An 11,081-nucleotide genomic window follows, 5' to 3' on the forward strand; every position below is an offset into this window, starting at 1 on the left:
ACAGAGAGACTAATATTAGCGTAGACGCCATTCTTCTTATGATGTAACAAGTACATAAGGATTTATGGGAAGTGTTCTTGGTTCCGGCTGACCTAATCTATGCAGCCTAACATTGAATTATAGAAGTCTATAATGTATTATGTGAATGCTAGGTCAAAGAGATGTGTCTTTAGTCTAGATTTGAACTGACAGAGTGTGTCTGCTTCCCAGACAATGTAGGAAGACTGTTCCAAAGTTTTGGTGCTAAATAGGTAAAGGATCTACCGCCAGCAGTCGATTTTGATATTCTAGGTATTATCAACTGGCCGGAATTTTGAGATTGCAATAGACGTGAAGGACTATAATGCGTTAAGAGCTCGCTCAATACTGTGTGAAGGAAATGGGGGCTGGTTCACACACCTGTTCAGACTTCTGGCCGCTGGGTCTGTGGTGGGCTCTGGAAATAAAATCTTTGCTGGGCTTTTGCTGTGTTGTCATGAGTCTGCGGTGGGCTGGATATTGTGCTCCGCTGGGAGCATGGCTGTGGGAGCAGTGTGCGTACATGGACTGTGGGATCTTGGTGAAGGAGGATCTGCACTAAAGAAGTACCCAGTCCACGTACTCAATAAATGTCCCTCGAGGTCCATCTTCAGGCCGGCAGGCTTTCATCATCACGTTGAGTCCTGCCGGAAAAACACACACAGGCTGGCGTCATCATAATCAATGAAATGGGGCAGGTCTAGGAAGTCCTATTTACATTTAAAGCCACACCGCGGAACTTTTGCGGGCGCTAGGGGCACTAGACCTGGAACTTTCACGTCTAGCGCCCCTAGAGGCCACAAGCGCCGCAGCACTGTCGCAAAAGTCTAGAAGACAGTATATCAGAGCCTATGGTCACGTGACGGCCATAAAGCGATACGTTCTCCAGGTCACATGACCTGTTCAACGACGGTCCGTCTCCTCCAAACTTACATAGGCGGTATTTCAAGAGGGCAGCCCCGCTCGGAGCATTAATAGTGTCAAACGCTGTATATTGGCCTGAGGAATCATTTAAAATAACTCGTATGCGTCAACTCTTTAGGTCACAAAGTCCACGGTGTGGCTTTAAAAGTGTAATCCAACATTTTCTCTAAAACAAATCTAATCATCACCAGCACACAATGACTCTTGGGATAGACTAGACTTCAAATAATTCATCCATTCTATCCTTCCCAGCCCAGGAAACGAAGAACACATTTGCAGGCCGCATTCAAAAGACCTTTGTAATTGGGACAGCCTTCCTTGTGTCGCTTTGACACATTCAGCCTTCGAATGCAGCCTTCGAAGGATGCAGCCTCTGAAATGGGACGCAGCTTATAGACTATATAGATCTGACTATGTGAGACTATAGTTTGAATGAATCCCTTTTCTTTGCATGATACATTGACATTACAGTACAGAATGGCTCTTTCAGCATTATCCTGAACATTGTATAAGCATTAGTTTCATGTCTCCTTAAAAGGAAGAGAGGCTCTCGGTAGCATGCATAAACGTCACATCCTTTTCATTTTCCTTCACATAAAAATCAGTCTACAGGCTTTCCTAGTCTACAGGCTTTCATTTTCATGGTTTAAATTTTTTTCTCCAAAAGTCATTCATCTCAATATACTGTGCTTCCTTCTGGAAAAAAAGTTTAAACCAGCCTATGATGGTTTTATGTCTTCAGAAGTGCCCAAACACCTTATAAAACCAAGCTGTATAGCTCTCTTACTGTACTGTATTTCAACAGTTATTTTTATTTTTAATTAGGTTAAGGAATTTTTGAAAAAACATCTGAGGCAAAATGTCATACTTAAATAAGACATGTCTTAGAACTGCATTAAGTCTCTTGAGCTATAAAAGAGCAACCTCTGAGCAATAAAACTGCCAAAGTAGTTGACGATGAAAACTCTGGGAAGCAGCATCAACAGTGATGATATGACAGATTATATCCCGAATGTTTAAGCCATCATGAGGGTGTGAAGCCGAAATACAGCACAATGGTTGGAAATCTGTCACCATGTTGGCCTAACTGTTATGAAACAGCTTGAGGAAAGACTGAGTAGTGATGAGTGCTCTGTAGTCCACTACGGTGATGTTCTTCTGTCCTGACGGGACCTTAAGAGAGGGATAGACCAGGGCGCTGACGCCACTCACAGTCCTCAAAGCCCATGTGATTTAACACTCTAATTATGGCCAATATTGTTTTGCTGGAGTGTTTTTTATCTTGAACGTTTCCCCGCTGAGGCTTGGCCATTTTCCAACTTGAAGTCACTCTACATGGAACCTGCACAGCTGCAAGACTAGCAAAATATTTGCTTTCTCTGGTCTGGCCAAGACCAAAACCCAAGACTATAGCAAAAGCAATGGCTCTGCTTGCTTACAAACTCTCTGCTAATACCCACAGATTGGCGTTCTGACAGCCCACTCTGGAAAAAACATACTCCTCCGACTCTCTCTCTGGCTTCTCACGGGTAACACAAGATCTCAGCCACGCCATGGACCGATGAACTTCCTCTGCCCCAGGCCTGCATGTTACTCGAACTTGTCTGACCTCCTCTGCCAGTAGATTTGAGGCGACACTCACTCCTCCCACCCATGGAGAAGCACCCCATGCTGAAAACCACCAACACGCTGTTCTGTGGCGACTCTGTTGGGGGCAGAACAAACTGCTTGCCGCTTAATTAAAGGCCACAACAAAGCTGAAGATGAAGCAACAACAGAAGAGTAGTGCTTTTCAGTGGCCGTCTGTGATTTTGGTGGATGATGTGTCGGAGAATATTTGTTTTGTTTGGGAAAATAACATCCAGGTCATGGAAGAACGTCAGGGAAAATTCATTCCAAAGGAATGAGCCATGATTATTCATTTGTTGAGGACATTTCTCCACTCGTTTAAGCAATTCAGTTTTAACAAATGCATACCACTTTGTGATTAAAAGATGCATGCGTTATGTTCATTTTGTCAGTCTAATAATTTTGTGCCCAAATTGGACCAGTTTCTTCGTTTCTGTAATAGAGGTGCATTCTAAGGTTTTTCGGAACTATATGTACCGTATGATTCAGTAGCCTACCTACCGAAAGTGTGAAGTCAGGAGGTTTTCTTTATTTTTATGAAAAAAATCTCTTATGCTCACACTGCATTCATTTGATCACAAATACAGTAAAAACAGTAATATTGTAAAATATGATTAATATGAATATAATTAACTAATTTATTCCTGTGATGCAAAGCTGTATTTTCAGCATCATTACTCCAGTCTTCAGTGTCACATGATCCTTCAGAAATCATTCTAAAATGCTAATTTGCTGCTGAAGAAACATTATTATCAAAGTTGAAAACAGTTGTGCTGCTTTATATGTTTGTGGAAACCGCGATACATTTTTTTTTTTTTTTTCAGGATTCTTTGATGAATGGAAAGTTCAAAAGAAAGTATTAGTGGACTGTTTGCTTCATATCTGCTAATGTTTTATTTTGATGCTCCCCAACAGACATTCTACTAACTAAAAATGTCAACTTATTCTACTAAACTGAACCTTAAAACCTTACAATCTACTACAGTCTACTAATACTCTAATGAGAGTTAGTTAAAATGTAGTTGCAAAGATACTTATAGTTAGTAGGATGTCTAAAGTGGACCATCAAAATAATGTGCAACCAAAATCTTAGCCCAAACTTTTTGACAGTAGTGTAACATTTTCTTTCGGGAACATATTGTTCTCTGTATGACTTTACAATATGCGTGTAGATTATCATAAATACATTTTGCTTCAAAACATGGGTTGCTACAATTGTTGTAGCTGAGATGAAAATAATACACATACTAACTTGAACCCAAAAACAGAGGTCTCTACGGTTTTCCGAAAACATTCCACCAAATAAACTCAGCGACTTAATTTAGAAGTTGCTCAGGACAAAGCCCTGACCATGCTGTGGTCTTCTGTCTCAGTAAAATCCTCAATGATGCATCTAAAATCCCAACAGTATCCCAGTTTATTCATAGTGTAATCAGTTCAGGAGCCAAGGGTAGGCCTTTGACCAGCAGACAGTCAGGCCTCTTTCACAACACAGTCCAGTATTGCTAGCTATTGCGTAAAACCCAATTTCAAGCAATTGTGGTATTCTACCAGAGAACGTCTCTAAAGACCCAAATGGTCCAACTCTACTGTACAAAGAAAACACTATTTTTCCACTGAACAGCCACCATTAATTTGATATAACCCTAAAGTATAGCACAATAATGGCCATATATATCTTTCAGCAGTGCAACAAAAATGAACTATAGCCTACTGTCTGCAAATCTTATCTTAAAGTACATAAAGTAAAGGTTGAATAAACTTGAAATGAAAAGGTACTTTTGTCCTAGAAGGATATGAACTCGTTTCGGGGAGATAGGTGCCCAAAATCAGTCAAATCTAAACAAATCGGCCTATTTTATGCGTCATTCGGCACACCCACGAAAGCACTCACTAGGGGTCAAACTGGCAAGTCTGATGTTTTATTTTCATATGGAGACTGTGTGATCTGGTTGAAGAGTGCTGTACACCGGCAAAAATGACATTAATTGGGTGGAGACTTTGGTGGTATATAAACAGATATAGTTTCCAACGCAGCATATTCTGATGTTTAGAGATTAATCATGGCTTTGTTTGTTAGGTTGGTAGAAAATGAAAATTAACTATCAGCTGTTGTCAAGGAGAACTTTTGTGTATTTAAATGTGGAAACAGCATTAAAATAAACAGTTTTTAGGCAGTACCAAGCAAGACCTGATTACATGTATCAGGTTACTTTTAAAGCATGCTAGTGGTTTCTGTATAAGGTTCAATGACGCAAAGATTTTTTATTTATTTTTTTTGCTCAGATCTATTAAGTTTTTTAAAACGTAACTAAAAATGCAAACCATTCAGCTAATACACCTTTTTCAAATATGTTTTCTCTCTATACATTAAAAATCATTTTGATATTTTTGTGGGGATTCAATACAAATTTCTACTAAAATGGTTTTAAAATTTATTGCTATTTTAAATTTATGAAATGTATTTATTTACTAAAAAAGCAGTAATATTAATATTTGAGAAACTTTTTATACTATTGTTTTTTTTTGTTTTTTTTTTTTAAGTTCAAATCAAAGTCAATGTGGTGTGACGGTTACCAAAATTATATATTATGTCATGCGACAAGAAAGCCATAAAACAGGAAATTATATCATGGGAAAACCCAAATCATTACTCTATATCAGGGGTATTCAATTAATATTTCAATTAAAATTAGTCCAAATCCAAATAGTCATTAAAGATGAGGATATTGGGCCCTCAAAGCCAAAGCAGTGACGTCTGAGAATTTTTCTATAAAAAAAATAAAAAATGTTTCATCAGTGGAGCCCATATGATTATTAAAAGGTAAGATAAGATGTTTTATCAGGCTATTATTATTTTTAAAGGGCTTGAATGAAGCGCGTTTGGCTCTAGATACAAATATCAGAGGATACAGAGTGGTCAGGAGAGAATGGTAAAGTCAAGGTTAGTATATTTTATTGAGAAAAAGGGGTTATTTTTACAATACCAGAGTGGTTTTAGGAAGGGGCGTGGTACTATGGATTCTGTAGTTAGTCTGGAGGCAGCAATAAGGAAGGCTGAGAAGGCTTATGATATGTTGTGGAAAGAGGGTTTGGTAATGAAACTTGATAAAATGAGAATTACTGGAAAGATGTATGATTGGATCAAGGATTTATTATTGAATAGGACAATACAAATTAGAATTGGGACAACATATTCATAAATATATTCTTTAGAAAATGGAACTCCCCAAGGTAGCGTATGTAGTCCAATACTTTTTAACATTTTAATTAATGATATTTACACACTAATTGACTCGGGAATAGGGAGGTCACTGTACGCAAATGATGGTGTACTATGGAAAAGGGGAAGAAATGAAATATATGTAGTAAAAAGTCTGCAGGGGGCAGTAAATAAGGTAGAAAACTGGGCAAATGGGGTTTCCGGTTCTCAATTGCAAAAACGCAGGTAATTAGTTTCACAAGAAGGAGAAAAAAAATTAGAGTAAGTATAAAAATGTACAGGTATGGTCATGAATTGGAACAAGTTAAAATGTTACGATTTTTAGGTATGTGGATGGACTCTAAATTAACATTTGGTATTCACATTCAAAAGCTGGTAGATAAATGCAAAAAAGGAATAAATGTAATGAGGCGCTTGGCTGGGGTTGAGTGGGGAGCGAGTAGACAGTCTTTAAGAAGAAGATATAGCTCATTAATAAGGCTGGCAATAGATTATGGTAGTCTGATATACTGCTCTGCATCAGAAACATGGCTCAAAAAGATCGAGGCAATTCAGACTCAAGCTCTAAGGATCAGCTGTGGAGCATTTACAACATCTCCAGTACCATCTATTCAAGTAGAGATAGGAGAAATGCCACTAGAAGTTCATAGGAGAAAGTTAAGAATAAGATACTGGATCAATGTAAAAGGACATGATGAAAGACATCCAGTTAAAAAGATACTGGAAAACTGTTGGGAGTATGAGTATGGAAGTATATATAGTTAGCAAATAGGGAGGCACAGGAAATGGGAATAACCGAGATAGAAGTAGCTCCTTCTGTTATAATTCCATCTGTACCCCCAAGGTTATACCCAATGCCAGAAATAGACCTATTCATACATAAAGAGATACACAAGAATGAACCAAATTTGCCATTAAAAGTAATCGTTCAACGATACATTAATCAAGCATACAATGACTCAAATATTCACAGATGGATCAAAAGATCCAAAATCAGGTATAGCAGCTGCAACAGTGTATATTCCTCAGTACAATATTAAAATATCAAAAAGAGCAAAAGATCATATATTTGTTTTTACAACAGAGTTGATAGCCATATCCTTAGCCTTACAATGGATAGAAGAAAAGCAGCCTGAAAGTAGTGTGATATACAGTATGTACAGACTCAAAATCAGCTCTGCTAAGTTTGGAAAGTGGAACATCCTCAGCAAGACAAGATATTTTAAATGAAACATTACAGAAGTTATATAAAGCACTTAGGCGTAAAGGTGAGTTTTTTGTGGGTTCCAGCCCATGTCGGAGGAAAGGGGAATGAGGATGCTGATAAACTGGCAAAGGAGTCGGTGAAAGATCCTGAGATCAACATCAGAGTACAGATGAGTAAAGCGGAAATTAAGGGGATGATTGGAACTGAAGTGAAACATAGGTGGCAGAGGATATAGCACAATGAAATAAGAGGAAGACATCTGTATAGAATACAAAGAAATGTGGGGGTGGATAGGACAACTGTTAATAACAGGAAAAAGGATGTGATAATGACAAGATTACGTATTGGACATACAACACTAAATCAAAGTTTATCTAAAATAGGTCAACATGAAACTGGTAATTGCGATAAGTGTGGATATCCAGAAACAGTAAATCATTACTAGAATGTACAGCATACAATAGAGAAAGACTTCAATTAGTTCAGTCACTAAAGGATAGGGGTGTAAGCAATTATTCACTTAAGGAAATATTAGGAGAAGGAACAAATTATAAAATACATGAGGAATTATTAAAAAAAAATTAAATGATACAGGACTGGTAAAAAAAGCTTTAAATAATAGTTTTTTGTTTTTTTCCTCAACCAAGTGTTTTCAACAAAGAAGTGCTCCATACTCCAATCCAGTAGGTGGCGGACAATGCACATTTTAGTTGGTTTGCCAACCTGCCATTTAAACAACAGAAGAAGATGAAGAATAAGAAGAAGAAGAAGAAGAGTGGTCGGGTATGACGTCACTTTTTTAGGCCAAACAGCAGTTAGCATCACGCTGGTTCCCTCGACAAAAGCCCAATAGGATTTTCCCATAGGCTTTTGGATTATCGCTAAAAACAAGCTCTGTGATCAACAACAGTTTATGATACTTGCACATTTTGTCCATCAAGATAAATATCACAGATGAACACAACTTTCATGAATTTTAAAGCCTAAATACAGCCTGAAGTAAAACGCTAAAGGTTGGCTATAAACAAACTACACCACATTCGCTTGAATTCAGCGTCACCATCACTGAGCTTCCGACAACTCTTTCTGACAATCTCAGTTTTTAACTAAAAACATTTTCCCAGAACGTTTGAGTTAGAATAGTTTATAAGAGCACAATTATAAGCATAATGAGGCTGTACAAGCGGACTGATCTTACCTGTTCAGCGTGATGGCGTTTAATGTTCCCGACAGCCTCTGTAGTCCCATTAGCCACTTGCTAGTAACGGCCTTTTTTCGAGACACGTACCAGCCTCAAAAAATCATGAGTGAGGTAATATTGATGTATTTTATGTTGTAGAATAAAACGTGAAAGTGTCTTGAGCTGGTGTTCACCACAGACCTTATTTCAGGCATTTAACCAAAACCCCATTCAAAAAACCCATTGACTACGGGACGATGGAACCATAAGAGCTAAAATGTGACCCTGGACCACAAAACCAGTCACATGGGTAAATTTTACACATGGGTAAATGCTAATGCTACATTTTAGCATTAGCATTTACATTTAGCATGATTATCATAGTCAAACATTTACCAAAAAGAGCATGCTAGTCAACCAGCCAGTCAACCAACTAGACCAGTACCAAACCAGAATGACAATCCACGCCACTCTAAGATGGTTTCTCTTGCAGGGAGGTTTATGTCTTTTCAAATAAATCGAGCCGCCTCCATACTGTCTGATGCATGGTGCCATATGAAATTAGCAATGTCTGGACAAGAAGACATTGTTGAAATCAATTAGAGAGTTTTGTTAACCATACCCAAACCATCAGAGGAGCCGCCAACTGAACTGATATGAGAGACTCTCATGGACTCCTGCAGCAGGCACCAAAACCTGACCAGTGTTTAGCCTTGTGCCCTCCACACTGTGATTTGCTGAATCATAAAGGACTGGGAGACGGGACCACCGGTGTGATATAACCCAACTCCTGTTTAAATGCATATACTCCTGTTTACTCTTGCATAGTTAAGACCCGAGACTTCTCATATGCCTGAAACATCAGTGACTTGTTTCTAGAGTGCCCGCTGGAAGATTGTTTTGAGAATAGAGAGCTTCATCATTGTTCTGGGGTCAATGATTGTTCTGGGATCAAGTGATGTTGATTCCACAGTAGTCGGCTGCAGTGAGATAGCTTCTGTGGTTACCTCTCGAAAGTCATCTGGAATACTTCTCGCAAACATGAAAATGTTGTTGTCATCATTTACTCACCCTCATCATGTTATGACTTCATATTATCTTCTTTCTTTAGTGAAACACAAAAGAATGTCCAGAAATTCCATGCTGTTCTTGTCTATGAAATAATAGTGGATGGCAAATTTGAAATCGAAATTAAAGTTTGTGTTGCTTTCATCTATTAACTTTGTCATATTGATGTTCGTAATTCTAAATGTCTACAAAACACCCTTAGGAGATGTACAGTCTTAAACCTAGAAATAATTATGACTCACAATGCAATGAAGAAACTTTCCCAATTAAATTATTCTGAACAAGCATCCCAGACAGCAACACAGTGTCGGCCCAGATCCGGCCCACATCTGGGCCGTGTGGAATCCACGCGTATCAGTCCGGATCTGGGCCGACACTGTGTTGCTTTATAAGTACTCCCTGTTTTGTTCAGTTCTTTGTCTGTGTTTGTTAACATGATGTGCGGAAAGAGTTTATGCTTCTCCTGAGATTATCCTGCGTATTTCTGTTGTTGCATTAAAGAATATTTAGACTGAATTCTAGTGTTCTATGTGTTGGCTTACCACCAGACCGTTACACATGTCCTCTTCCACCTATATTATAAATACCACCAGCATCTGACTAAAGCTGCATCTGAAGTCGGTCACTTGTTCACTCACTCATTGTGCTACAGCGTCAGTATAGCGCAGAGCGGATTATATGGATGATTCAGCCAGGTTTCCCTCTATATTGTGCCGCTTAATCTGAATCTCTAGGCTTAATGTTTTTTATTGCAACTAAAGCTGTCCCTAGCTTGGGATGATCTATTTTTGTTGAAATAACCAGAAGTTAGCATCACACTTGTTCTCTCTACAAAAAGCCAATAGGATTTTTCAATTGACTTTTTGATCATTGCAGAATTTGTGACCGACAAATGTTTATGATTCTTACATGTTTTGTTTATCAAGATAATCTTTAGCAGTGAACACTTTCTATTAATTTTCAAGCCAAATTCAATCAGTAAAAAAGCTACAATTAGGCTACAATGTCTTGAAACGAGACTTTGTTTCAAATTTACAAGTTTTTAGTTAGAATAGTTTGCAAGACTGTTAGTATATTCAACACAAAAATGCTAGTGATAAATTTGCTCACTCCGAGGGTTGATGTTTAATGTACCATTTGTAGTCCATTTCAGCCGCTTGATTGCAAATGTATTCTTCAAGACATAAAAGCTTTAAAAAATCATGAGTGCAGTATTTTTCTCTCCTTTTTCTTTTCTTTTTTTCCCTTTTTTTTGTCGTAGAATAAAACTTGTGATGTATATACGCGTTTATCAATATCCATGGAAGCCTGAACGTTTGAATGGTGTAAAATGTTGTTTATCAATAGAGAAGCAATATGTGTAATCGATGTTTTGAACAAAGTTTATTAGGTGATGGAAATCCTGTTTTAATATGCATGTGCTCTTGTAAAACAACAAGCTATTCCCATGGGAAATTATATAATTATGTCCACACTCAGTGGTCAAAAAGACTAATCCCTGCCCTGACGTTCCATAATAAACAAGCTGCTGGGAGGAGAGGGACGTTCATTACACGCACAGATGTTTTACTTTAATTCATAAAACGGTCATTATTCATTCACATTATTCATCTGTTGTGATGAAGAGCTGTCTGGTATTTAGACGTCTGCTTAATGACAGTGTAACGTCTGTAAACAGTTCCATAACATCTGAATTAAAGCTGTCTATCACTCATTTTGAATTATAGGCAGAAGAGCATCCAGTTAACCTGAGAATAAAGCAAGCCAGTCACTCCCACAGTGGAAAGAATGACGGCTGGGCTGAAAGACACATGGCTAAATGAATACCTCCT

Source organism: Scardinius erythrophthalmus (genome assembly GCF_964197995.2).
Source record: "Scardinius erythrophthalmus genome assembly, chromosome: 6".
Classification (NCBI taxonomy): domain Eukaryota; kingdom Metazoa; phylum Chordata; class Actinopteri; order Cypriniformes; family Leuciscidae; genus Scardinius; species Scardinius erythrophthalmus.